We start from the raw sequence: 26,697 nt of genomic DNA, 5'->3' as shown, positions 1-26,697 counted from the left end.
CCCGCACACACACCATATCGGTCATGACGTCACGGACTTCCTAATCCCAACCTCTTCTTCCAGAGGTCGACGACGTTTTTCAAAGTCAATTTCCAGTAAAGGTGTCCCCCTCCCCCACCAACCGCTCCTCCTCCGCCCTGATCCCCATGAGTAAGCATAATCGAAGTGGTGTTGGCTGCTATTCATATTCAGCCTCTTCATTATGCAACGTATTATGTACATTACAAATTCATTTTGTATTTTCATAAAGTTGAACAAATCGAAACGCTGAAACCTGAATTGCCTCAGACACTCCTTCTCTGCGCGGTTTTCAAAAACGGACCCATGAAATACAAACGTCAAATATTCCCTCTCATAAATAACCAAATGCAGACCTCTATGAGACTTTATCATATTTTATCATGTTTAAGACGAGGTCAGTCTCCTTAAATTAGACTAATAAAATGACAAAGTTGAAGTATAAATAGCTTTTTTCAAGTGCATAATTAGTACGTAAGTATGGACGGTATATTTGTGTTCGTGCTCAAGTCCCTCCACATAGTACACCAAGGTCTAAAGAATACCGGTATTCTTTAGACCTTGATAGCACACAATGGTCAGACGGAAAGGTGGCTTACATGTGTAGAAAGCCTTTCGGTCTCAAACCTCTCTCCCTTAACTACATCTTCAATCAATCTTCAGAACACTTCTTTTGTGAAGACTATTTCCTGACTATTTCCTGAGATTGTTAGAATAGTTCTGTAATGTCGATTTGAAGTTGTGGCGTACAAAAGACAAATGAAAATCGCGTCGGAGAGTGTCATCATCTCTTCTTTACCTTCAGCTTTTCCCATTTCTATATGGGGTCGCTGTTTGTAGTCAACCTTCTCCATCTTCTATATGGGGTCGCTGTTTGTAGTCAACCTTCTCCATCTTCCCTCGAATATTTAAAATGGAACATCCAGGCTTATTCCAGATGCTCATCCCCTTCAGCCAGAAATCCGTTTGGGGTATTAAATCCTCGCAATTATCAACCAATGAACAAAAATGAGAGTTAACAATAACATTTTAACGGCATTTCTCACGCCACTTAAAACTTTACAAAAATGTGTGATTTTTGCGGTTAGTTTTCAGCTTAAAAGATTATTTAGTATCCCCGTGGATCTTTGCAAATGAAATAGCTGCTATCACGACGAAACTATCCTAGTTGCAATCCTTTGAACCTACTCGTGAACTACCCAGTAGCAATGTCTCCTCTGAATGGTTGGGCATTATCTGAAAGAGACGTAAAGCTGGGATACTTCTAGCTTAGGTCCTTCCCTATCCCCATACAGAAAGAGTTGTCTCCCTCCTTTGTTATTACTCGAGAAGATCAGGAAATGCATGATGGCTAATGATAAAGAAGGTCACCTTGTGTAGCTTCTAATGCCGGAATGTTTCAGCAACCACAGTCTTGTGGAAACAGACAGACAGACAGAAAGGCAAGTTCGAGTGGCTGCCGGGAGTGTTTCTCACGTAGTGTGCTATAAATGTAGGTCCCCAGACGAAATCTTGCGCACTCAATCGCTCTGAGTCCTTTTGAAATTCCTTCAGCAGGTTTGCAAAAGACCAGTGTGTTAATTGAAAACTATATTGCATTATAATCTCGGTTTAGATTCATTGAATTATTAGTGGTCATTAGATATATAAATTTACACAAATACATTTCCATCGGGACTAACATTTTAAAATGGGGTGGGTCCTTCCCTGCTCGTTGACTGAACCTTATGCCAGTGCGGGCCCTTGCTTAAAAGTGGCGAGGTGTTAAAGGGCATGAAATGCCTAGTGTGAACCTATCGACTCGGGCCTACTACCAAGGCTGTTTCACCCAATAAAGTTCACCATAGGTTATATGAAGGTACCAGTCTTACGTGTACACGATTACACTCAAGCTTACACGATTACACTTTATGTATAAATTATACATAAAGTGCATTCACTTTATGTATAATTTATATATATAGTATATATATATATATATATATATATATATGTGTGTGTGTGTGTGTGTGTGTGTATATATATTATATATATATATATAATATATATATATATATATATTTATATAATACATGTATATATTATATATATCTATATATATATATATATATTAATATATTATATAATATATAATATATATTATTATATATTATCTATATATATACATATATATATATATATATATATATATATATATATATATAATTTAATATATTATTCTGGTTAACTTCATTAACGCAGGATATCGACCGCCATGTTCCAAAGCAAGACAGCTTTGTGAGTGGACTCACGCGCCTTAGAGATGAGAGGGAGAGAACTGTTAATCTCTTTTACACGGGAGGATATTGCGCTCTCTCTCTCTCTCTCTCTCTCTCTCTCTCTCTCTCTCTCTCTCTCTCTCTCTTTCTTTCTTCTTCTTCTTCTCAGCTGCTGCCTTTCCTTGAGGAAGGGAAGAGGCTCTCCCTTGCATACCCTTTCCCATGGGCCCAGGTCTTGCTGAGTGCTCCACCTGGTGTTGTTGGCTTAATGACTGGGAAAAAGAAGAAGAAGAAGAGGCAGTTGTTGCAACATATGTGGAATGGTCGGCATTTTCCGAAGCAGGACTGAATCCTTGAAAATAAAGTGATCTCCTTTGTTTTTCAGTGTGGTCTCCTCCTAGACTGCAACTCCGTGTTGAAAGTAGCTCTGGCATAGGGATCTGGAGGCTGGCACCAAACGAAAAGCTCGCGAATAAGAGATACGAAAATGCGCAGTATCTCGCTTAATGGTTCGCTGATAAGAGATTTTCATTGGAATTATGGATAGAAGGTCTTTAATTTCCTCTTCCTTTCAACTCCCTAGTTTGCTTAGGTGCCCTTTCTATATTTATTATTACTACTTTTCCAGCAGCCTCATATGTGTACTGAACTCTTGAATAAGTTTTTATCATGAACTCGGAATCGCCATGTCGCGAAAGTAAAGCAACAAAGCTTCAAGGTTCACATGGTGGGACTTTGCTAAAGACCAAATACCATTAGGTTACTGTAAGCGTCAGAGCGCCTCAGTGGCGTGGTCGGTATGGTGTTGGCGTACTACCTCGGTGGCCGCGAGTTCGATTCTCGGGCATTCCATTGAGGTGTGAGAGATGTGTATTTCTGGTGATAGAAGTTCACTCTCGACGTGGTTCGGAAGTCAAGTAAAGCCGTTGGTCCCGTCGCTGAATAACCACTGGTTCCATGTAGCGTAAAAACACCATGCAAACAAACAAAGAAACTGTAAGCGTCTGACATCTGTGCAAATGAAGATGTGGATCAGTCGGAGTCTGTATATGAAGAACTTTAGATGATTACGAAATGAGATCAGAGGAATGATAACCGCCTTTCGTTGTATACCTATGTTTGTGTGATTCACGGGCTTAGAATGATTACTTCTTTTCTGTCAAAACTTGGTTAAGTATCCCCGTCACGTCGCCTACTTTTGTAAGTTCTTTCAAAATATCGACCGGCCGGTAGAAACAGGTTTGCTCTTTGCTCTTAAGAAGACTTGCATTTTATGAGAGTTTACAAGGCTAGGCCACTGTGAAATAGCTCATGTATCAAAGACGCCTGGTATAATCAACCCAGCAACCTGCAAGCAACATACCCGGACGGCTTTTGAAGGCTATTATTCTCAGGTTTTTCCGTGTATAAGGATTTTTAGGTCTCAAGAGTAGGTCCTTTTTAAAGAAATTATATATTAATATAATATATATAATAAATAAATATAATATTATATATAATTATATATAACATTATATTATAAAATGTTATATTATATATAATATTAATATATTAATATATAATTAAATATATTAAATTATAATAATAATATATATATAATATATAATAATTAATTTATTATAATATATATATATGTATATATATATATATTATATATATATAACATATATATCACTATAATATATATAGTATATATATATATATAGATATATATATATATATTATATATGAATGAATTTGATCACATCACCGTGATCCATATATAAGCATTAAGCTACAATTGTCAAATGTCCTCTAATATCCAATCCGCTCTACTTCGGAAAGGATTTATTTTCATATATATTAACCGAAGGGGAATTTTTTAGTAGATGATAAGTTCCTCGTCTCGTTGGATTCGAACCAACGAAAGACAGGAACTCGAGACTGCAATGGTGCGCCTTAAACCACACGGCCTTATATGATATATATATATATATATATATATATATATATATATATATATATATATATATATATATATATATATATATATAAAATTCAACATGACGGTTAGGCTATTTCTCAGCTGTACAAACCAGAAGGCGTAGGAGAAGTCAGCATTAAACATAAGTTATTTATTCCTACTGCGACGTTTCGAGACCAGTCTCATCATCCAGGCAAAACGCATTTAATAAAGCAATACAAAGCAAGGTAAAACGTTAAAATACAAATTACTAAAAAAAAAAAACTTATTAAAAGTTAAAGAGTAGTTAAAAAGACAATTTGTCTCAATGACGTTCGGCTGTTGTATGTTTAATGCTGTCTTCTTCTACGGCCTATATATATATATATATATATTATATATATATATATATATATATATATATATATATATATATCATTTTTGTATATATTTCCATTTTATACCTTTTAAAACGCGGTGAGCATTAAGCACTACACAGAAATGAACGTGGTTGATAAATGCACATAAATCACTGTATTCACCCCACCGCCCCCCCCCCCCCCCATGTACAAAACACCTCTTTTGATTAAGCGCCTCAGTGGCGTGGTCGGTATGGTCTTGGCCTGCCACTTCGGTGGCCGCGAGTTCGATTCTCGGCCATTCCATTGAGGAGTCAGAGATGTGTATTTCTGGTGATAGAAGTTCACTCTCGACGCGGTTTGGAAGTCACATAAAGCCGTTGTTCCCCTTTGCCGAATAACCACTGGTTCCATGCAAGGTAAAAACACCATACAAACAAACAAACAAACAAACCTATTTTGCTTCCGCAAGTTTATGCTAAGTTTCTGCTACCAAAAAATGAAGCGAAAACCCTCAAAGCCAGTAACCGACCGCACAGCGACCATCGCTCCTTCTTTTCGTTCTTGCCAATGTAGCAAGTTCATCGCCCGCGATGAATGTGACGGCCATTCCCCAATGTAGGAGTTAATCAGATGTTTACATTTGTACGTATTTATGTATGTGCATACAGTGACAATGGGGCGGGGGTTGTGGGGGGAGGGTGGGGTCGTGGAGTAGGGAGGCTGTCTGCTTGTTGTATGCTTGTTGCAGAATGCTCAGCGAATTAATGATGGGCTGGACACGCCTTTCATAATCTCCCTCCTGGTAAAACCTGCATTCTGATGTTATAATGGACATTCCTTTTTTTTAAGTAAAAACTTATTTTTTTTACACTTACAACAAGAACTTTTTTTTTTTTTTTTACACTGACAACAACAAGAACTACGATGCTAATTATAATTTAATTATCACTATAAATTTTTCTGTAGTAGATTAGCACCTTCTGCTTTCAATTCTATCGCAAAAGAAATTAGTCGTTTGGCTAACTGCAAAACGAAATGAGGTCGGGGACAGTAAAAACAGGATTGTGTACTAATTTGATCAACCAGATGTTTCTGTTTCTCCTCAGGAATTCTGCTTCGACAAAATTCTCTCTCTCTCTCTCTCTCTCTCTCTCTCTCTCTCTCTCTCTCTGTCACCATTCATTTCTTCTCTAATCTTCAGTATTCCCTGTTTTATTACTTAATAAAAGAAAGGTTGGTCTGTATGTTATTTGTGATTTTAAAGAACAAGCCTTGTTATTCACAGAACCTTACTTAATTCGCCTTACTTAGTTACCCCCTTCGAGAAAATGCTATACATAGGCAAAGCACACTGCAGTATTTTATATTAAGCTACTACGATCTATTGTTGTACTCGTTGTTACTAATTATGTAGCCCAACTGTCACTCGATTTGGATGCTTTCCAAGACGTTGACCTGAAAACAAAAGTGAATTCCTCAAGAATGTCCTCAACGTTTATTCGGGTTGAAATTTTGAAAGCAGAATTTTTGTGTCTGATGCAGCAATTTTTAAAAAACTAATCACAAAATTCATCCTGCGGCTTATTATTTCTGAGTAAAGGGAGTCAGACGGCAACTGACTGAAGGTCTGGTTGATTTAAATATTTTACATTCGTCCTTATGCTTCCTTGGAAATGGAAATCCAAAACTTGTAAAACACATTTTAATTCCATCTTATGTTTTCATGTCCTCACGAAGACTGGTTAGTCTATTGGCAGATAAATCAAAAGAACTATCAATTTCGTATCCATTATATCTATGATCAAACATTATAATATATGAATTTACAGGGAGGTGGTGTAGAATCTCATGAGAGAACCTTTGAAAGGCTGCCTATACTCTTGTTTTTTTCCATCTATCCATCCGCCTGTGGTGTTTGCGTATGGTAACACTGCGTCCCGGGCTTTAAATAGTTACGCAATGTGTAAGTTTTAGGTAAATAAAAGGATATCTGGGAGTACATTTGCAACTGAAAAGTGTTTTAATAAATTACAGTATGCGGATTACACCGTTAATATTCGAAATAGGATATTATTATTATTGTTGTTGAATGTAAGCAATGTAACTATGCAAAGCCCGGGACGCAGTGTACGTGCAGTTAAAAACTTGGGAAAATTGGCTGTAATATGAAACTGCCTTTATTTGAACTCTTAAGCACATTAATAGAAAAAAAAAGCATAATATTTAGTTCCGGAAATTGCCACCAGAGTGTTAAGAAGCCAGTGACTGACCAGTCACCTCTTGCATTTATTAGTGGGGAAACCCTTGCTCACATCTTTCTCTCAAAACGTTTTGTATGGTAAGTGTAATGTGTAACCTTTATATGTTGCGCGTATAGTGATGAACACGACATATGATTTATGGTGTATTGATTAGTCATACGATTAAATGTGAAAATGGTATGGTTAACGATTACAATATACCTATTTTTTTTAGGTATGGTAATTTGAAAAATGGCGTTGGGTGGTATTATTCCTTTTAGGTAAGTACAATTAGACTGATCTGAGTAGCCCATGGGAACATAATATATCACGCTCTGAGATCGTCTTGGGCGTGTGAATCATGTGTGATGGTCAGAGGTTGCTTCAACGGCGTCTTGTTGGACACGGGGGATAGAGGTTAATTAAAAGTTTATAGTGTTGGCACGGCGTTGAGTTGAGGGCTTGGGGTTTGTTAGGTTTCTGAAGAGTCTGTTGTGTTGGTTTGGCTAGTGCACCAAGTTTGTTTACGAGCGAAGTTGTTTGCGTGAGGTCTCGTAATCAGATGGCGCAGACATTTCGGTAATTGGTAATTCCAGGCAGTAACGCCGAACGGACAGCAAGGAACGGTCCCGCTAATACGAAAGCCATTAGGGATTGGGGCATCAAATGTATTTCGCCGTGTTTAGTACTGGCCCCTAGGGGTTAATTCCAGTCGACCCCCAAAAATAACGATAAAATCTTAATAGGCAAACCAAATACTATACGAAACTGTAATTTCCAAAGAAATACCAGACGCGGAGTTATCTAGATCTAACCGGTAATTTTTCGGAAGACTGCTAGCCATAGGCTAGTAACCCCGTAGGGGGACAGTGCCGTCAGTGCACCACATTCGGTGCAATGTAGGCATTATTTAAGGTTCTCTGCAGCGTCCCATCGGCCCCAAGCTGCAACCATTTTCATTCCTTTTTCTGTACCTCCGTTCATATTCTCTTTCTTCCATCTTACTGTCCACCTTCTCCTAACAATTTTTTCATAGCGCAACTGTTTTGAGGTTTTCCTCCTGTAACACCTTTCAAACCTTTTACTGTCAATTTCCGTTTCAACACTGAATGGCCTTAGTTGTCCCAGTACTTGACATAATGCCAAAAATCTAAATAAATCAAATCAAATCATAGGCTAGGAAATGATAGGGCACTAAAAGAACCAAAACTACCAACCTAACGTAACCTAGGGGTGTTTACTATTTGCAGTTTTGCCTTATTAGCTATGGAAGGGGGCGGTCAACAGGTATTGTCTACTATATAAGTCGTAATTTGATTTTTTTCGCTTTTATTATGTTTTACCCAAAAAATATAAAATATGTTGGTGTTAGCTAGCTGGAGTCTTAACGAAAAATAACTGACATTTCATCGTTTGTCTGTATTACAATTTCCTTAAAACATTCTTCCGTTCGGGAAACTTATAAATGACACGATATCCATTTCGTTTGATATTACGGGAGCTACCGTGATTGTTTAATTAGCAGCACTTGTAATCAGAGCCAGATTTATGTATAAATCAGTGCTATTTAGAAAGATCATCATTCTATTTCTTTTATATTCCATGAATTGCACTTAAACACTGATTATACCAGCTAGACAGTAAGGCACTCGTACCAGAAAACAACGGATCCTAAAATATCTTGTTGTTTACTTGAAGTAATAAAATTTGCTACTCTTTGGGTGTCACGTATATTTCCTCTACTGGAATCTCGAGATCTGTGTGAGCAATCACAGATTAAACTGCAGTTCTCATATTTGACGCATCTTCTTCCCCGGTCGTGTTAAAGAGTTGAATACATAAACAGTGTCATATGGCGGGTTTTTTCTCTCTCTCTCTCTCTCTCTCTCTCTCTCTCTCTGCAGCGCTCAATTCAAAGAACCATCCATCTTCATTTGTGAAAGACTTGGCAACCTTTACCTCTTATAGAAAACTCTTGAATATTTATCCCATCCAAGTGGAACGCTGATTAACTTCTATGTGTGATTAACTTCTATGTAATGGCAGAATAAATTATAGTATTATGACAAGGGCTAAACATAGCGTTATCTTCTGAATATTATAGTTTCTTAGGGGTTAATGTTCATTCATAAGTTTCAAAGTATTATAATTATTGCTTGAAATTGTTAGTGTCAACCCCAAAATAACCGTAGTATGACACCATGAATGTCTCTCCTCGACGTTCATAAGTGCACACTTCCCATAGCCTACGGACTTGACTTTTGTTGTTTCTTGGTAATGCCATTTAAAAATCACCCTCAACGGTGATGTTACGAGTCCTAATCGCCACACAGAAAATGGAGACTCGGTAAATTACTTGCAAATGAACTTCATCATTTTTGTCCTTCCTGTGAATGCCCCTTGCAAGGTTTGAGGTCATTTAGGACAGGAGTTCAACAACGACCTTCAAGCTGATGCCCCTAAACTCTTGATATAGTGATACTGCCTTGAGAAGCCATCATCACCCTTGCATTCGGAATTACTGCAGTAGGTTACGATGGGAAGAACAACCCTAGTCGCATGATCTTTTTTAAATTCTTTACATAGTACGAGGGTATTTATTTATTATATAGTATATCGCCATTGTTTTATTATCAAATGTTTGCTGTAAGATAACCTTATTGCGAACAAACGAAAATCTTGCCCTGTCACCTCCTGAGCAGCTGCCGCAGCTTTTAGTATGTGCAAACTTAGTTATTTTTGCAGACCAAGCTGGGATTGCGACACGAGACAGAGTAGCTTTTCTCAGTGGTACTCCAAGAGCAAAGCTGTTTCTTTTTATTTAACACACACACACACACACACACACACACACACATATATATATATATATATATATATATATATATATATATATGTATGTATGTATGTATATATATTCTCCCATAATTCATGGTTATCCTGTTATCGTTCATTCTACTTTATCCATTTAGCAACGTGTGCTGGTTGTGGTAGTTCTTGCACTCCCTTTGACTTACTAGTTTTTTTTTAAACTATATATTGCTGGTTATATGCATTAAGTACGCTTAACTTCACATTTTCCCTTTTTATTTTTATTATGTATACACTGAACTGGTCATGAAAGAGGAGACAGTGTTTTCAAATTTCAACTGCGTTGACCTTTTCCATAGGATTTTGTTTCACGATATCTTGTCAGTCAGCAGTTCTGCAGGAAGCTAATATAAATGAGACGGAAACGCCTCGTCTGACAGGTTAAGCAACATCAAAGCCACGCTCATTTATCTCGTAGTCGACTAACCTTCCCTTTCCCTGACTAATAAGGTCCATATTCAATTGGTGAAGCAGTAAGTCTTAGCCTTGAAAGATCTGGCAATTTAGGATGAGATTATCTTATATTCTGACTTGAGTACTCGCAGGCTATTCCTATGAGACTAGCCCAAGTTCCTTGGTGCTCTGTAGGCATTACTGAAGGTTCTTTGTATCGTCCCTTCGGCCCCTTGCTGCAACCTCTTTCATTCCTTTTACTGTACTTCATTGCATAGTCTCATTCTTCCATCTGATTCTCCACCCTCTCTGAACATGTTTCCTAGAGCAACTGTGATGTTTTCCTCCTGTTAAAACTTTCAGATCTTACTGTTAATTTCCCTATCAGTGCTGAATGACCTCATAGGTCCCAGTGCTTGGCCTAAATTCTACATTACAGATGCTTCAGAGACAAAGGGTAATTTCTGGGATCCGTCTTGTTGGATGTTTCTTAACAAACAAACAAAAGTGTTGAAAAGATTTTTACGAAAATAGTACCAAAGGTGGGACTCGTGACTGGTAACAGATAATTAGATATTGAGAGAGGTCCGTATATATATATATATATATATATATATATATATATATATATATATATATCGCGCAGTCCTGCAAGTGAATAAACAAAGAATCCCAGGATCCAAATCGGATCTCTTTCAGTATCTAATCGATATCTATCTATCTATATATATATATATATATATATAATATAAATAATATATATAGATAAATTAATATATATATATATATATGAATATTTATCACAATCGACCGTGATTCATATAAATCATTTCGAGCTACACAAATGTCAACCTTTAATATCTAATTCGCTCTATCCATCGGAATTGATAATATTTTGGCATATTATGTTACCGAGGGGGAATCTTAGTCCGATAATAATTTCGTACCCCCCACAAGGGATCGAACATTCCTTGCTCCATGTTGACGTTTGGGGAACGAAATACATTGGAGGGGCGGACAGTGACCGCTGCCGAAACGGCTATCAAGAGAGGCTAAAAGGTTTATATCGTTTCTGACCATTCAAATCAACGCCGATCTCTTGTATTTGTAAATTAGAATCGATATGGAACCCCTCCACTATGCTAGCCGGTACATATATGAAAATATATCAATTCCGAGGTGAGCGAATTAGATATTAAAGGACATTTGTAGCTCGAATGATTTATATGAATCACGGTGATGTGATAATATTCATAACTAGGCTGCGTGGGTCAAACGCTCGAATCGGCTAGCATAGTGGAGGGGGTTCCATATCGATTCTAATTACAAATACAACGAGATCGGCGTTGATTTGAAATGGTCAGAATCGATATAAACCTTTAGCCTCTCTTGATAGCCGTTTCGGCAGCGTCACTGTCCGATCCTGATTTCGTTCCCCGTCCAACTGGACGGTGGTTCGATCCCATGGGGGTACGAAATTATTATCGACTAAAAAATTCCCCCTCGGTACATATATGAAAATATATCAATTCCGAGGTAGAGCGAATTAGATATTAAAGGACATTTGTAGCTAAAATGATATATATATATATATATATATATTTTTTTTTTTTTTTTTTTCTGAGAATTCTTTCCGAAGTTGAGCGTCGGGACTGGCAACAAGCAAGTAGATTTCAGGAGATATTCATACATTGTTTTTCAAATTGCATAATGCAAGAGAAGCGGTACTTTGAGGTTCATTGTTCAGCCTTAGCTGAGATTTTAATCTCCAACGCTCTTTACTTCATTCTTTTTCATGTTTCAAATGCATCTACTTATACTACTGTTTACTGGCCTTCGATACATTAATGCATATTTATGGTTACTTTTCCCACCTTGCCCAGAGCACTTTTTACAGAACTGAAAGCCAGCTTAATATACTGAAGTGCGATTATCATTCCATAACTGGTCATTGAAACATACTGACGAATTTCCGCTACTCTTCGTCCAACGACTTCGCTATTACCAGGCCATATTCTTGAGCAGTAGGCTAATTTACGGGTTCCACTTTGCTTTTTATATATATACTGTAAAAAATATATATATATATATTCAGGTCGTCCAATGACATGCCCTTTCCATGTCTGCCAAATTTCAAGATTGCGGTGATTCGAGGCATTTGTTGATTTTTCCCCATAGTGGTTGACAGCTACCTCTTCCTCAATTTAATATCGCTACCAGGCTAGCTTCTTACATTTGACCAAGATGATTTTATTTTGTGTCTGCATAGCAATCAAGCTCAGTTTATGTATTAAATTTGACTTCCTCTTTTATTTTTAGTACAAACATTCCATTCACTAAATAAGAACTCTGTCTTTGCCGTCAGATTTTTTCTATGAGAAGTTTCGGGAATGTTTCTTGATGATAGAGAACGTACGTGTTTCAGATGCGAACTTCTGGTTATGGCCTTAAATCTCCAACTATCACTGTAGCGATCTTGTTGAAAGTTTAGCTTCGGGCGTATAACCCAAGCCAACATTATTACACTGGATCTTACATGACTTGAGAGTTAAGACTTAAGTCGCCGATTCATTTAATTGTAGAAAACAATCATGAAGTTGTGGCAGGCTACCAACCGCAGAGTGAGAGTGAAGGTTTTGTCTTCTTGTTGCCAACGCTGTCTCTAGTCTTTTCTTTGTTCTATGAAAAAGTTTACTGCTATTCACCCGCAGTCCTTCATGGTCCTTTCGCTGATGCATCGATGAACCAGCCTAGGCTAAAATATGATACATATTCACTCTCTCTTGCACAATTATGTTGACTGATTAAGATACATGTAACTTCGTACACACACGCACTGACAGTTCTACACACTCATAGTACTCCCCTTAGGGGGATAGTGCTGTCAATGCAGGCAATGTAGGCATTTCTTGAGGTTCTTTGCAGCGTCCCTTCGGCCCCTAGCTGCAACTACTTTCATTCCTTTTTACTGTACCTCCGTTCATATTCTCTTTCTTCCATCTTACTGTCCAGCCTCTCCTAACAATTGTTTCAAAGTGCAACTGCTTTGAGGTTTTCCTCCTGGTACACCTTTCAAACCTTTTCACTGTCAATTTCCGTTTCAGCGCTGAATGGCCTTAGTTGTCCCAGTGCTTGGCATAATGCCAAAAATCTATATATATCAAATAAAAATACACTCATATTACTCTGATTTCTCTATAAAAACAGCAGAGCAAAATTAACGAGGAAGATTTAGCGAGTGATACAAACCAAAGTAAGGCCACCTTGGTGGGGAAATCCCGATCTTGACTAAAGACCTTGACGAACAATGAGGAACAGACTATAACAGAATTCGTCACGTCATTCAGAATGTTTATGGAAAGAACCACGTCACTGCCATCGTGTCTCCCTCGCTTTGACATTGATGTTTGGATGAATGTGATGATGGGGGTGGGAGAGTGGGGGGCGGATCTGAGAGTTATCGTCTTCCAAGGAGAGAGAGAGAGAGAGTAATCGGCGGAGGTGACCCTGTTCAGTAGTCAAGTCAGGCAGCACCAGCGGAGGGAGCGTTTTCCTCGACGGAATTCCTCGCCGTTTCTTCCTCACGTCCTGTCAGTACCCCTCGCTGTTTGTCCTCTACGTCGTCAACACCTTTTCATGCAGCGTTTTTTCTTCGTCTCCTGTAAAATGTATCTTGACGTCTGTGATGTATCTTAATGATATTCCTCGCTCTCATAGACACTCCTCGCCCGTTCTTCTTCATCATGTATCCTTTAGATAGTCACGGTCTAGGTATAATATACCTAGACCATGTAGATAGTAAGTCTTCAGTTACTCTCCGCCGTTTCTTATTTACGTCACCTTATTGCTTTTCCCCGCCATTCATTGTTATTGTCTCCGATAGCTACTCCCTCAATTTCTTTCTTCTCACGCCGACACTCTCCTTTTGTTATTACTTTCGATGAAAGAGTGAATGTCTCTCCTTCAGTATGCAAGTCGGCTCTCGATACCATATTCATCTTCATTCGGCCGATCCCTTCCCGTCAGCTGGTGTTTTAGAGACATCCAAATTTCGCCATCCCGAGAGTTCCGTAATGTTTTCTATCTTTTTTTTTCTTTCTTTCTTTTTTTGAAGCATCAGTAAATCATTTCTCCATGTTTTCATCACGGCTTACGCTCATAATTATTTTTCTATAGACTTTAACACCCAGAACTATTGTTAGATTATCCGATCTGTTTTATATCTGGCCTATTGGCACCACTACTTTTTATTATTATTACTATTGTATATGAATTCATATTCGAAATAAAGTATTATTACTATTATATTATTTATATTTTTGCCTTCAATGGTTATCAATATTATATTTTTTTAACCATGACCATCTTAGCTTACAACATGTCATCATAGTTCCGTTTCAACTGATGCCCATTTGTGATCACTACCATTACCACTGCCACCTCTATAACTATATGATAATATTACCCTTTTATTATAGTTATTATATGTTTCATCAATATTGACAAAATCATCACTTACTGATAAGTCATGTTAATAGTGTAAAAGTCATTATAGAATCATTCAGTACAGTTGTTTGTTTGTATGGTGTTTTACGTTGCATGGAACCAGAGGTTATTCAGCAACGGGACCAACGGCTTTACGTGACTTCCGAACCACGTCGAGAGTGAACTTCTATCACCAGAAATACACATCGCTAACCCTTTAGTGGAATGCCCGAGAATCGAACTCGTGGGCACCGAGGTGATTCAGTACAGTTGGACCCATCCCTCAATGGAAGTGACGGATAAAAAGCTTAAAGAAATTGACGTGGGTTTTCTGATACAAACAACATTTATACGAGGAAAGGATAAATGAACTGAATACTTCGGAGCGCCTGAACCCAAAGACTACACAACCAACATGAGTTTGGTCAATGGATATTAACTGAGCGTCTCAGTGGCGTGGTCGATATGGTGTTCGCATGCCACCTCGGTGGCCGCGAATTCGATTCTCAGGCATTCTATTGAGGTGTGAGAGATGTGTATTTCTGGTGATAGAAGTTCACTCTCGACGTGGTTCGAAAGTCACGTAAAGCCGTTGGTCCCGTTTCTGAATAACCACTGGTTCCATGCAATCGTAAAAACACCATACAAACAAAATATTAACTTTCCAAAACCCCTCCAAAGAATACTAACATGCGTGAAGGCACAAGACGGACTCATGTGCGAATCCCAAAGACAAGAGATGCGAGATCAAATTACCCGCGATGCAATGCGACCGAAAGGCTTTACAAACCGAACTGCATGCGAATGCAATGAAGATGATGACAGCAGTTGCACCAGACGGACGGTGACGATCTGCATTCACAGACATCCTCCTTTCGCCGTTCGGGCACAAGGGAGCTCCCTGGGCACAAATGGCATCTCCCTGCATCTTACGTAATGTTTCGTGTTGTACAAGACTTCCTTAATTTAGACCATTACGCACAATGACCCAGAGGAGGAGGAGGAGGAGGAGGAGGGGAGCAGCACCAGAAGGAAGAGAGGCGGAGGAGATGTTCGCTCCCTTCCAAGCCATTGTTGTCATTAGGATTATATTACGTCATTATTTACATGAGCGTTTAAGTGCCTCCCTGCATGTATTTATCCTTGTTTTGACCTTGTGGCAAGGCTTCGCTTTTTTCTCTACTTTTTCTTTTTGGTCGCTTTGTGCATGTCGTGAACTTGGCTGCAGCCCTTGCATTCGGGAAACCGACCAGGTTTCAAACGTGGTTACCTTCCGTAGGGAGGCAGTGCCGTCAGTGCACCTCATGCGGTACACTATAGGCATTACTTATGGTTATTTGCAGCGTGCCTTCGGTCCCTAGCTGCAACCCCTTTCGTTCCTCTTACTGTACCTCCTTTCATATTCTCTTTCTTCCATCTTATTTTCCACCTTCTAACAAATTGCTTCATAGTGCAACTGCTTTGAGGTCTTCCTCCTGTTACACCTCTCAACCCTTTTACTGCCGGTTTCCGTTTCAGCGCTGAATGGCCTCATAGGTCCCAGTGCTTGGCCTTTGGCCTAAATTCCATATTCGACTCAAACGTGGTTACCAAAGATACAAACCCTTCTTTGGTCATGAAGGACATTTAATCACGGTCGTAGCGACACTGACTTCCCTCAGCTTCTACCTCGCACAGATCGAACAGAGAACTCTCGAGCGAAACTCGGCAGGTTCGTACGTACACCTTTTATGACTTTTGTGGCTCTTCTTCGCGCCCTCACCCTTCAGTCCTGACACCGGGGTTCGATCCATATTTGATGATATAGGAATCTGCTTCTACTGCCGGGGCGATTGTGTGTTACTTCCACCAGACTTCTTCGGATCGTTAATATCTAACATGTAAATGTGACAGGTATTTAATCCATATTAATATTTATGAAGCATTACAGAACCAACTGTCGTTCTTTTCCTGTTTATTACGATTACTAGCGTAATTCTATCATTACTGCTTCTCGATTGTCAGTCGTTCAAAAATGCTCAAGACAGCAGTGGGCTTATGCTAGTGTTTTCTCCCATTTTCGTTTAGTATAGTTCATTAGGAGATTCAGTGTTGTGAAAAACAAAGCGAACATTTTTGAAATTGTTTTCATCTTCGATTAATGAAGAATGCTTGTTCACTTAACACAGACAATAATGAGTTAGAAATATCGGTATGCCTTAAATACTTGTGAAAATTTACATTAATAATAATGATTAATATTCGACGATAAAATCTAAAAACTCATCTTGACGCAGCTCTCTCCACTCGTCTGTCAGTCATGATTTTTCGGGAAAAGAGAGAGAGAGAGAGAGAGAGAGAGAGAGAGAGAGAGAGAGAGAGAGAGAGAAAGAAGCGGCAAGCGTTAGGTCAGTGTCAACAGTGGCGTTCAAAAATTTCATATAAAATGACTGAGCCTTTTCTTCCCTGGCTGAGGAAGTCTAAAACCATGTTTCTCTAGGCAACCAGACCGCTGTGATTCAATCTAGACAATAAAGCGAATGGAATTTCGTGGTTCGTTCTTAATAGGCATCGGCATTTCTGAAGGATAACTGGGTTTCCTCTGCTGAGCATAAATACAAATGCTCTTGGCACGACTGTACATTATCAATATAATATATGTGTATGACTCCTTCAAGCATCGCCGCTCACATTATGCACGGAATCAACTCGGTAAAATAGGGCTATAGTGGTTCACTTACGGTAGAGATTCTTGGATGAACCCTATGATTGCGAGACGTTTGTTTGGCTGCCGCTGATTGGCTGGTACCGGGAGGTAGGCAGCTCCCAGCCAATAAACGGCTGCCAAACAAACGTCTCGTAGGCATAGGGCTCACCCAAAAATCTACTGTAACTGAACCAACTATAGTCCCCTCGCAACTTTCTTCACAGACACCAATACCAACAGCTCTTTCTGTGCTTTTCAACAGACATAATCTCAGGACGTCGATCTACATAAAAATAAAAAATAATTATAGTCCGATTACTAACAGACAACAGGAAATGACTTCATTGGCAGAACCATCCACATTTCTGTCTTTCATGACTTCATGAAATCACGACATGTTTTCCTAGACCTTCCACGGTACAAATTTTATTTTAAAGAATACTTTTATCGACTCATCATCGAAGCTGGAAAAACATTACATTCTCTCTCTCTCTCTCTCTCTCTCTCTCTCTCTTTTCACTGGCTCCCATTTGCTTTTGACGTCACTGGCGTGTTTATACACGTCAAAGTTTATATTTATGAAATATTCATTGTAAAGAGGCATAGTGAAGTATTATGCACACTTATTATTCGTAATTGCTGAAAAGTATATCACCTGTGTTTTATATACGTGTATAGTAGTATATATATATATATATATATATATATATATATAATATATATATAATTATCAAGTATAAAAAGGCTTATTAAAACACTGGTTGAAAGCTAAGAACTAAATTGGCAAGGGACCACCGAAATATAGTCCTTAGCTTTAAACCAGAGTGTTTTAATGGGCCTTTTATACTTGAGACGTATCCTCGTTAAACAGGGGTATGTATTTACAATATATATATAGATATTATATTAATATATAATATATACTATAATATCTATATATATATATATATAATATATATATATATATATATATATATAGTTATCTATCTATTTATTCTATCATATAATATATATATATATATATATATTATATATATATATATATATATATATATATATATATATATATAATGCACGAAATATGTAATGTACAAATAACAGTAAAGCATATTTCAAAAATCTGTCCAAAATATAGAATCCAACGAGACATATTATTTAGAAGATATACCCTTAAAGAAATATTGTCAGAAAGTGACAAATTTTCACTTTGTAATATTTCAAACTTCCTTAAATTTAATCATTTATACGATAAGATATAATATTCATATTGCAATCTATAAAATATTCCAGATATTAAATATTTATTTTGTTGATAGTCATTTATGGAGATTTTAAATAGCTCGTCTAACCTAAAATAAAAAAAAAGTAGAAGAAAAAAACACTCAAATGAACGGATATGAAGATTAAGGCGACGTCTCTAACCTCCATATTTATGTTTCAGTGTGTCACTGTTAAGCCTGATCGCCGAGTAAAGCAAAACCCGGTGCCAAGGCTTTGGAGAAGCAAGGCTGAAAATAACTACTCTCTTAAATGTGTAACAAAACATACAAATATATTTCAGTTCTCGTTGACGTCACCGGTTTCACTTTCCGATGCCTAGCTTAATGTTTATCTTTTTTTTTCTACCAAAAAACACGAAGGAGTTTTTAAAAAGACGTTTTGCTTAGCTACTCGACCTCCAAATTAGATAAAAAACAAAGTGAATACGTACGAGTATGGCACCTTCAGAAGCCACGGCCTTGAGATTCGCTTTTGGCTCGATTTTGTTCTTATCGTTTTTTTTTTTTATAATAAGTTTCCCTCGCAGAACTGACTGACGCCATGAAGGCCCTTGGCACAGCCGGTGTGTGTCACTAAACCATTTGGAGGAGGTGCGATCTCTTCCTCTCCTTTTCTGGACTGGAATTCGACTCAAGTCTGCCTCAGATTTGACTCTTCGATTCCCTGCCCCCTAAAACGAACGTTGGCTGCATGGCCTTCTTTATATAACTTGGGAGAATCCTCAATATATTCCTTTCACTTGTCGGCGACAGGATTTCCATTATAAGATGGTGATGCATTTTGTTGCGAGAGAATTCATTTCGTCAAGAGCCGTGAGGAAGATGATTTACGGTAAATGGTTGTCCCTCGAATAATGATTTTTGTCGGACTCTGCGTGGGCGGCGCTCAACGTATATATGTTTGTGAAGTGCTTCTCTCTCTCTCTCTCTCTCTCTCAAATTGCTTGCGTTGGCATATTTTCTTAGAAAACCAATTACCGTATAGATTACATAATAAGAAAGGTTCGTCTCTCTTAAGCGAATGATGTCACTTCGGAAGGTACTGAACAATTTCGTAGAAAAAGAAAAAAAACTTGAGGTTTATCGTCGCTCCTATATACGCAGAGCGTCTGTAATGAATCAACAGCAGACGTACACAGTGACTGTTCTAACTTGGTATGTGGGTTGGTTATTTTAAGAAGATGGGTATTATGGGGAGGGGAGTGGAAGATGACGTATATTTGCTAGACTTGTGTAGCTTTTCAGATTCACGTTGCTATACTTAAACTCCTCCGGCTTCCTTGTGCTCGCTTATTTTGCATGAATTTTGCCGCAACATTTGTAGTTGAGTAGCTATTCACTGAATTTGGTCGTATTTAATTCTTAGAAAAGTTAAGTAAAAAAATATTGAATCACTTCCACAGCAAAACCGTAAGTTGTCCTGCAATATAAACGATTATAATTCAGTGAATGAAATTCCATCGTTGTTGTTTATCACACAAACACTAATCAAGACACCTCGAGTCCAGACGTGGGTATTTCCGTCGAGTTAATTATTATAATATAAATATAATAATGCCGCATGTTAGTGAACATTGAGGAGTAGTAGTACCTTTCAAGTAAACCGTCGTATTTCGAATCTTCGCCGCCTCCTCGATCCTCCACTCACCGTGGTCCTTCTTTGCTGCTGGTCTCCTCGAAGTTAGTCCGGCGGTAAGGAGGAATCGACGGTATCCCAAGGTCACACACACGATAACACTACAAAGGACTGTATTCGAGGGACTCGAGCGTAGGAGTGTTTGGGTGGAGAAAGGTATACGGACGGCCTCCTTCCCTGAGAGGCGGCCGCTGGTGAAGTAATGCCTTTATATTTGGTGGAGGGTTGTGGAGCTATTCCCGCGACCTGACGTAGACCAACTGACTCACATCCCCGCCACTCCCTCCGCCTCGCCAGTAGTAACCCCCACGGCCCCACGAGTCCCTCTTGTCTTCCTATAGTGGTCCCCATCACTCCTTCCGTCCCTCCCATCTTTCTTTCGGGCTTCTCTCTATTTTTCCCCCCTCTCTTTCTCACGCACATACATCATAACGCATTCATTCATTCATTCGTTCACTTATCGTACGTTTGTCAGCTGGCGCCTTGCCGTCACGCGATTCCCTTAATGTAACAATACAATCAAGGAGCTCACGCGACAACTTCACGCCATCATCGTGTGCTGTCTCGGGCGCTCTGCTACTGCCGTAAACAACAGTTGCTTTCTTTGGGCTGCTTTATCAAGTTCTTTCCTTTCCGTTCGTTCACAGAAGGACCCAATTCTTTCTTGTTTTAAACCTTTGACGGAGAATGTGTAGTTCTCTTTGAATCTGCATTCATTACACCTCCATTCTTCCAGTGGTTTTGCTTGATTGGTTGAGGTAGCTCTACCGCTGTCATGATGTCATCATTGTTGGTATGTTTCGACTCTCAATCCCAGGTGTCTCAGACTCTCATAAGTTGCCATGTAGCAAGCGTTCTCAAATCTTTTGTTTTGTTGTACCGTGACGTTACAAAGTATTGAGTTTGAGGTCCTTACTACTTATGAATGCTGACAAGCATACTTTCACTTTACTTTCCATATTTATCTATTGTCAGTTACACAGTATGTGGTTGTACTTACTAAGGTATGTCATTCATTCACTTATATTCACTTTGATTTGTAAGCACTCCGTTGCAAAATTCGTTGTTCATGATTAAACTGGCGTTATGCCAACAAGGGCTCTTTCTCGTAGAAGAGGCCGTAATAGTTTTTTTTTTTTTTTTTTTTTTTTTAGGGGGTGGGGCCCAAATCGAGAGAGCGGAATAGCAAAAAATATAAATATTTAGGCATATCATTGATAGTTGAAGTGAAAATACACATTTTCCGTATCCCTTCCCCAGCATTGCAGCAGTAGATCTAATGTCTCAGCAGTCTCCGTTTTTTACCCTTCTTTTCATTGCTACTTGATTATTTGCCTACAAGAATAGCGAATCGCCAATTGATATAATACACACACTTGTTCAGTCACTGTGTGTGTGTGTATGTTCGCCGTTCTTAATGAAGCTGGGTACTGTTGATACTGTGTATTTGATTCATTCATGGTTCTTAGTTGACAGGCAACTTCGAATTTTACGGCAAGACTGGAGTTTTCATAGATAACTTTATTTCCGTTGACGTTTAAGAATAGGCACAACGCTGGATATTCTCGTGGCATTTGACGGTGTCTTTTTTTTTTCTACATTGACTCCCTGAATTAATTTTTTCTAACGCCGAGGACTGTAGCCCTACTACTCTCATTCGTATTCTCTCTTCCATCTTGTTATCCACCCTTTCCTAACTCGTTTCAAAATGCAACTGCGAGGTTCTCCTCCTGTTACACCTTTCAAACCTTTCTGTTCTCAATTTCCCTCTTGGGTCCCAGTGCTTGGCCTTTGGCCTATATTCTATATTGCATTTCTTTCACTCCATTCGTATCATTTATGAAGAGTAGAAACATTGTTATACATCGCTGTGCATATTAACTGTTCCTGTTTAAAAACCTTGATAACTAGAATAAATTTGCAACATTTCCATGGGAATCCTTTATTGGCCACTGTGGATACCCAAAATATGATTGAATAAAATATTAACATTATATCTTGGTTATCAAGTGGCAGTTAACTCTATGTCAGGTGCTGACTCCGAATTTATGCATTTTTTCTTTCTCATCGGTCTTGCACTTATGATGATGGGTGAGAGAGATCACAGAGCTAAGTTTAGTAAATTTTGAGGAATCAGAAAGAAAATGCTCCCATTTCGCAGACGACCTAAAAAAAAAAATAATAAATAAAATAAAATAAAAAAAAATGAGCCATGGCAGTTTTGGCAATGGTGGGAAGTTACGCTTTACCGAATAAACATTGGGTTGTAGTTTAAGTTGTCGTGAGGGATATTTCGAATATATATATATATATATATATATATATACACACATATATATATATATATTATGTAGTTTTAGAATTAACCTACTTCAAAGGGTTAAAAGTGTTTTTTACTTGATACTGGAAACTATTCATGTAGTATATTAGATTTGCCTATGATGTTACTTCGTACCATGTCCAACTATTTTACCAGACCTGTGGGGTTCAGGAGTCATGAACTCTCTTGCTAGAAAGGCAACTGGGATCATTGCAAGTTTCTGCTGACTCTTAATTCCAGTCAGTTGGAGAGGGCTGACCTCCCACTGGTGATTCTTAATTCCAGTCAGTTGGAGAGGACTGACCTCCCACTGGTGATTCTTAATTCCAGTCAGTTGGAGAGGACTGACCTCCCACTGGTGATTCTTAATTCCAGTCAGTTGGAGAGGGCTGACCTCCCACTGGTGATTTCTTAATTTTCCATCAGTTGGAGAGCCCTCCCACGGTGTTTCTTCAATTCCAGTCAGTTGCGAGGACTTGACCTCCCACTGATTCTTAATTTTCCGTCAGTTGAGAGGACGACTCCACTGGTGATTCTTAATTCCAGTCAGTTTGCAGAGGACTGCCCTCCACTGGTGATTCTTAATTCCAGTCAGTTGGAGAGGCTGACCTTCCCACTGTGTTCTTAATTTCCAGTCAGTTGCAGAGGACTGACCTCCCACTGGTGATTCTTAATTCCAGTCAGTTGGAGAGGACTGACCTCCCACTGGTGATTCTTAATTCCAGTCAGTTGCAGAGGGACTGACCTCCCACTGGTGATTCTTAATTCCAGCAGTTGGAGAGAACTGACCTCCCACTGGTGATTCTTAATTCCAGTCAGTTGCGGAGACTGACCTCCACTGGTGATTCTTTAATTCCAGTCGGTGGATGAGGCGACCTCCCCATGGTGATTCTTAATTCCGTCAGTTGCAGAGGGCCTGACTCCCACTGGTATTCTTAATTCCAGTCAGGTTTGCAGAGGACCTTCCCCACTGGTGATTCTTAATTCCATCAGTTGCAGAGGACTGACCTCCCACTGGTGATTCTTAATTCCACGTCAGTTGGGGGCAGAGGGACTGACCTCCCCCACTGGGGTGATTCTTAATTCCAGTCAGTTGCAGAGGGAATGAACCTCCACTGGTGATTCTTAATTCCAGTCCAGGGTGGAGAGGGCTGACCTCCCACTGTGATTCTTAATTTCCAGTAGTTCTGAGGACTGACCTCCCACTGGTGTGATTCTTAATTCCAGTCAGTTGCAGAGATGACCTCCCACTGGGTGATTCTTATTTCCAGTCAGTTTGGAGAAGGGCTACCCTCCACTGGTGATTCTTAATTCCAGTCAGTTGCAGAGGACTGACCTCCCACAAGGAGTCTCTCTCCTGTATAAAAGGCAGTGGTTTGTATTTCCATATAAACGAAAAACAATTTGTATTTTTCCAAGCTATACGAACGTTTTCAGTCGAGTCCCACCTCAACCACGCTGCTCATTTCATGGGAAGTGAGTGCAACAGTCAGTGAAGTGAGTGAGGGATACTTCCCAACCCACCACCATCTTCTGTTTAAACTGGTTTCAAGATCATGCTGAAAGATACAGATCACTGAAGAATTAATTATAGACCTGACCGTAACGGTAAAGCTAAGGAAAGCTCATTCTGTCTATTCTTCAGAATATGACAAATTTTGATAACTATTTGTACTTTTCCAAGACATACAAACCAGAGCCTTTTATATATGCATAAAAGGCTCTGGTTTGTATGTCTTGGAAAAGTACAAATAGTTATCAAAATTTGTCATATTCTGAAGAATAGACAGAATGAGCTTTCCTTAGCTTTACCGTTACGGTCAGGTCTATAATTTATTCTTCAGTGATCTGTAGATCCATTGCCTTGTGACATCTTGTATATGTGACATATTGTGTAAGTGTCCAAACTAAGCAGAATCTACACACTACAATTTAGGTATAAATAATTACACCTGTACAGAACACAGTACTATATGAGCTGAGGGACTGGATTTCAGCATTTAAATTGGATTTCAGAATTTAAATTGGATTTCAGAATTTAAATTGGATTTCAGAATTTAAATTGGATTTCAGAATTTAAATTGGATTTCAGAATTTAAATTGGATTTCAGAATTTAAATTGGATTTCAGAATTTGAATTGGATTTCAGAATTTGAATTGGATTTCAGAATTTAAATTGAGAATTTCAGAAATTTGAATTGGATTTTCCAGAATTTAGTGATATCAGAAATTTGAATTATTGGATTTCAGAATTTTTATTGGATTTCAGAAGTTTTAAATTGGATTTCAGAATTTAAATGGATTTCAGAATTTAAAATTTGAATTTCAGAATTTAAATTGGATTTCAGAATTAAAATTGGATTCCAGGAAATTTAAAATTGGATTTCAGAATTTGAATGGCATTTAGCATTTAAATTGGATTCAGCATTTAATTAGATTTCCGAATTTAAAATTGGATTTCAGAATTTAAATTGGATTTCAGAATTTAAAATTGGATTTCAGAATTTAAATTGGATTTCAGAATTTAAATTGGATTTCAGAATTTAAAATTGGATTTCAGAATTTAAATTGGATTTCAGAATTTGAATTGGATTTCAGAATTTAAATTGGATTTCAGAATTTGAATTGGATTTCAGAATTTTAATTGGATTTCAGAATGTAAATTCAGTATTAAAATCCTCTGGGAGAATAAATGTTGCATATTTGGAATCCACATGAATTGCAGTTGTTAGGTCAAATGAAAGGGCAATGCAATGCTTGTTTATGGTGAATTTATTGACCAATTTTTGCAGTTGAAGCTTATGATAAAGACTATGTACAATAGTGTAACAAAAGGGCAATGCCCTTAACACTGGCATATATATAGTATATATATAAAAATTTGTGCAACTTATCTTTAGATGGGTGAAAAACCAAAATAATAATAGTATAGGTCTAATTTTAAGTATTGTGACAAGATTATCTGTAAGCATTTGAGACCTAAACAAGGCTTACTCTAATGGTGAAGAACAAGTAATAAGGTATAATTCTGCATGACACCATGACATCACTGTTCAAGGCACTTACAAAATGATACAACACGTAAATGTACAGAACATGTAGCAAGTGCACATTCATTCATACACTTAAAAGCATATACACCAAAATTTAAATATCTAATTTGTTTCTCTCTCCCTTTTTCTCTCGTTCGCTCTGGCGACATATACGTACTAGATACCTGTATATATACAATATTACTTAATTTTCTAAGGTCTATGAACATCAAAAGCACAGTAGTATAATCATAGACGTCTACTTTTGAGAGAGGTAACATACACTTTTCATTTATTTTCTGTAAACCAGAGTAGGATATGAGACCAACACAAGGGCTACATGGAATTAATACTGGAACTATTAGGTTTAAGAAAGGAGCCTTGTCTACCATTGTTATTTATGGTAAGCTTACAGCAAACAATCTTATCACATACAGAATTATGTTGCATAGTTTTATCATGTGTTGAAATATAATTTCAGACAAATTCATGAATTCAAACAAAATACGTATTGATACATTATTAAACTAATGAGAGCTAAGGAAAAAACTTCGTTTTTCAAAATATTAGAAGCTTGCAACCAGTAGCATGAAGGATAACTCAATATTTTTGTCTACGTACTAGAATTGTACCATTTTTTTATTCTAGAAAAGTCACAGTTGCAAAGCAATTAACAGGTTAATTGTTGTACTGGAAATGGAAATGAGAGAGAGAGAGAGAGAGAGAGAGAGAGAGAGAGAGAGAGAGAGAGAGAGAGAGAGAGAGAGAGAGAGAGAGAGAGAGAGATTGATTCCCTGAACTATCTTTAGGTTCTGACAAAAGACTAATAGAAGGCTATTTATCAAAGGACTTAATCAGTAATCCACATATGTAGAAAGAGTCATTATGATGGATTTTGTGCATGAGTAAAGAATAATTAATGGAATGTAGGGTTTTAAATTATTTTTTTAATATTTGCATTAAGCTTGCAGCATATAGTACCCTTCATCAAGGTAGCAGTATATATCAGGAGATCTGGGCCAGTCTTCTTGCAACATTTGTATTCATTTATGTATAGTACAAAAAGAGTTCAGTCGTGATCCCAGTTTCCTATCCGTAGCCTGAATTTGGTTGGAGTTTAAAAAAAGGCACGACTTCTTCATTTCCCTTGCAAATACGTACACATATTACATAG

The 26,697-nt window shown here is 38.1% G+C and overlaps 2 protein-coding genes across 2 annotated transcripts in view; one reads left to right on the top strand and one right to left on the bottom strand.

Moving 5' to 3' along the window:
- Nucleotides 1-20,438, bottom strand: part of LOC135214847 (serine/arginine repetitive matrix protein 2-like) — a 120,386-nt gene extending 99,948 nt beyond the window's left edge. The window contains 1 exon segment of the mRNA XM_064249261.1: nucleotides 20,127-20,438. The gene's annotated coding sequence lies outside the window, so the exon portion shown is untranslated.
- The window catches only part of LOC135214842 (cingulin-like), a 478,670-nt gene that overhangs the window by 97,032 nt on the left and 354,941 nt on the right, over nucleotides 1-26,697 (top strand). The gene's annotated exons all lie outside the window — the stretch shown is intronic.

Source organism: Macrobrachium nipponense, chromosome 46 (assembly GCF_015104395.2).
Source record: "Macrobrachium nipponense isolate FS-2020 chromosome 46, ASM1510439v2, whole genome shotgun sequence".
NCBI lineage: Eukaryota > Metazoa > Arthropoda > Malacostraca > Decapoda > Palaemonidae > Macrobrachium > Macrobrachium nipponense.
This window is presented reverse-complemented; position numbering and strand designations above follow the sequence as displayed.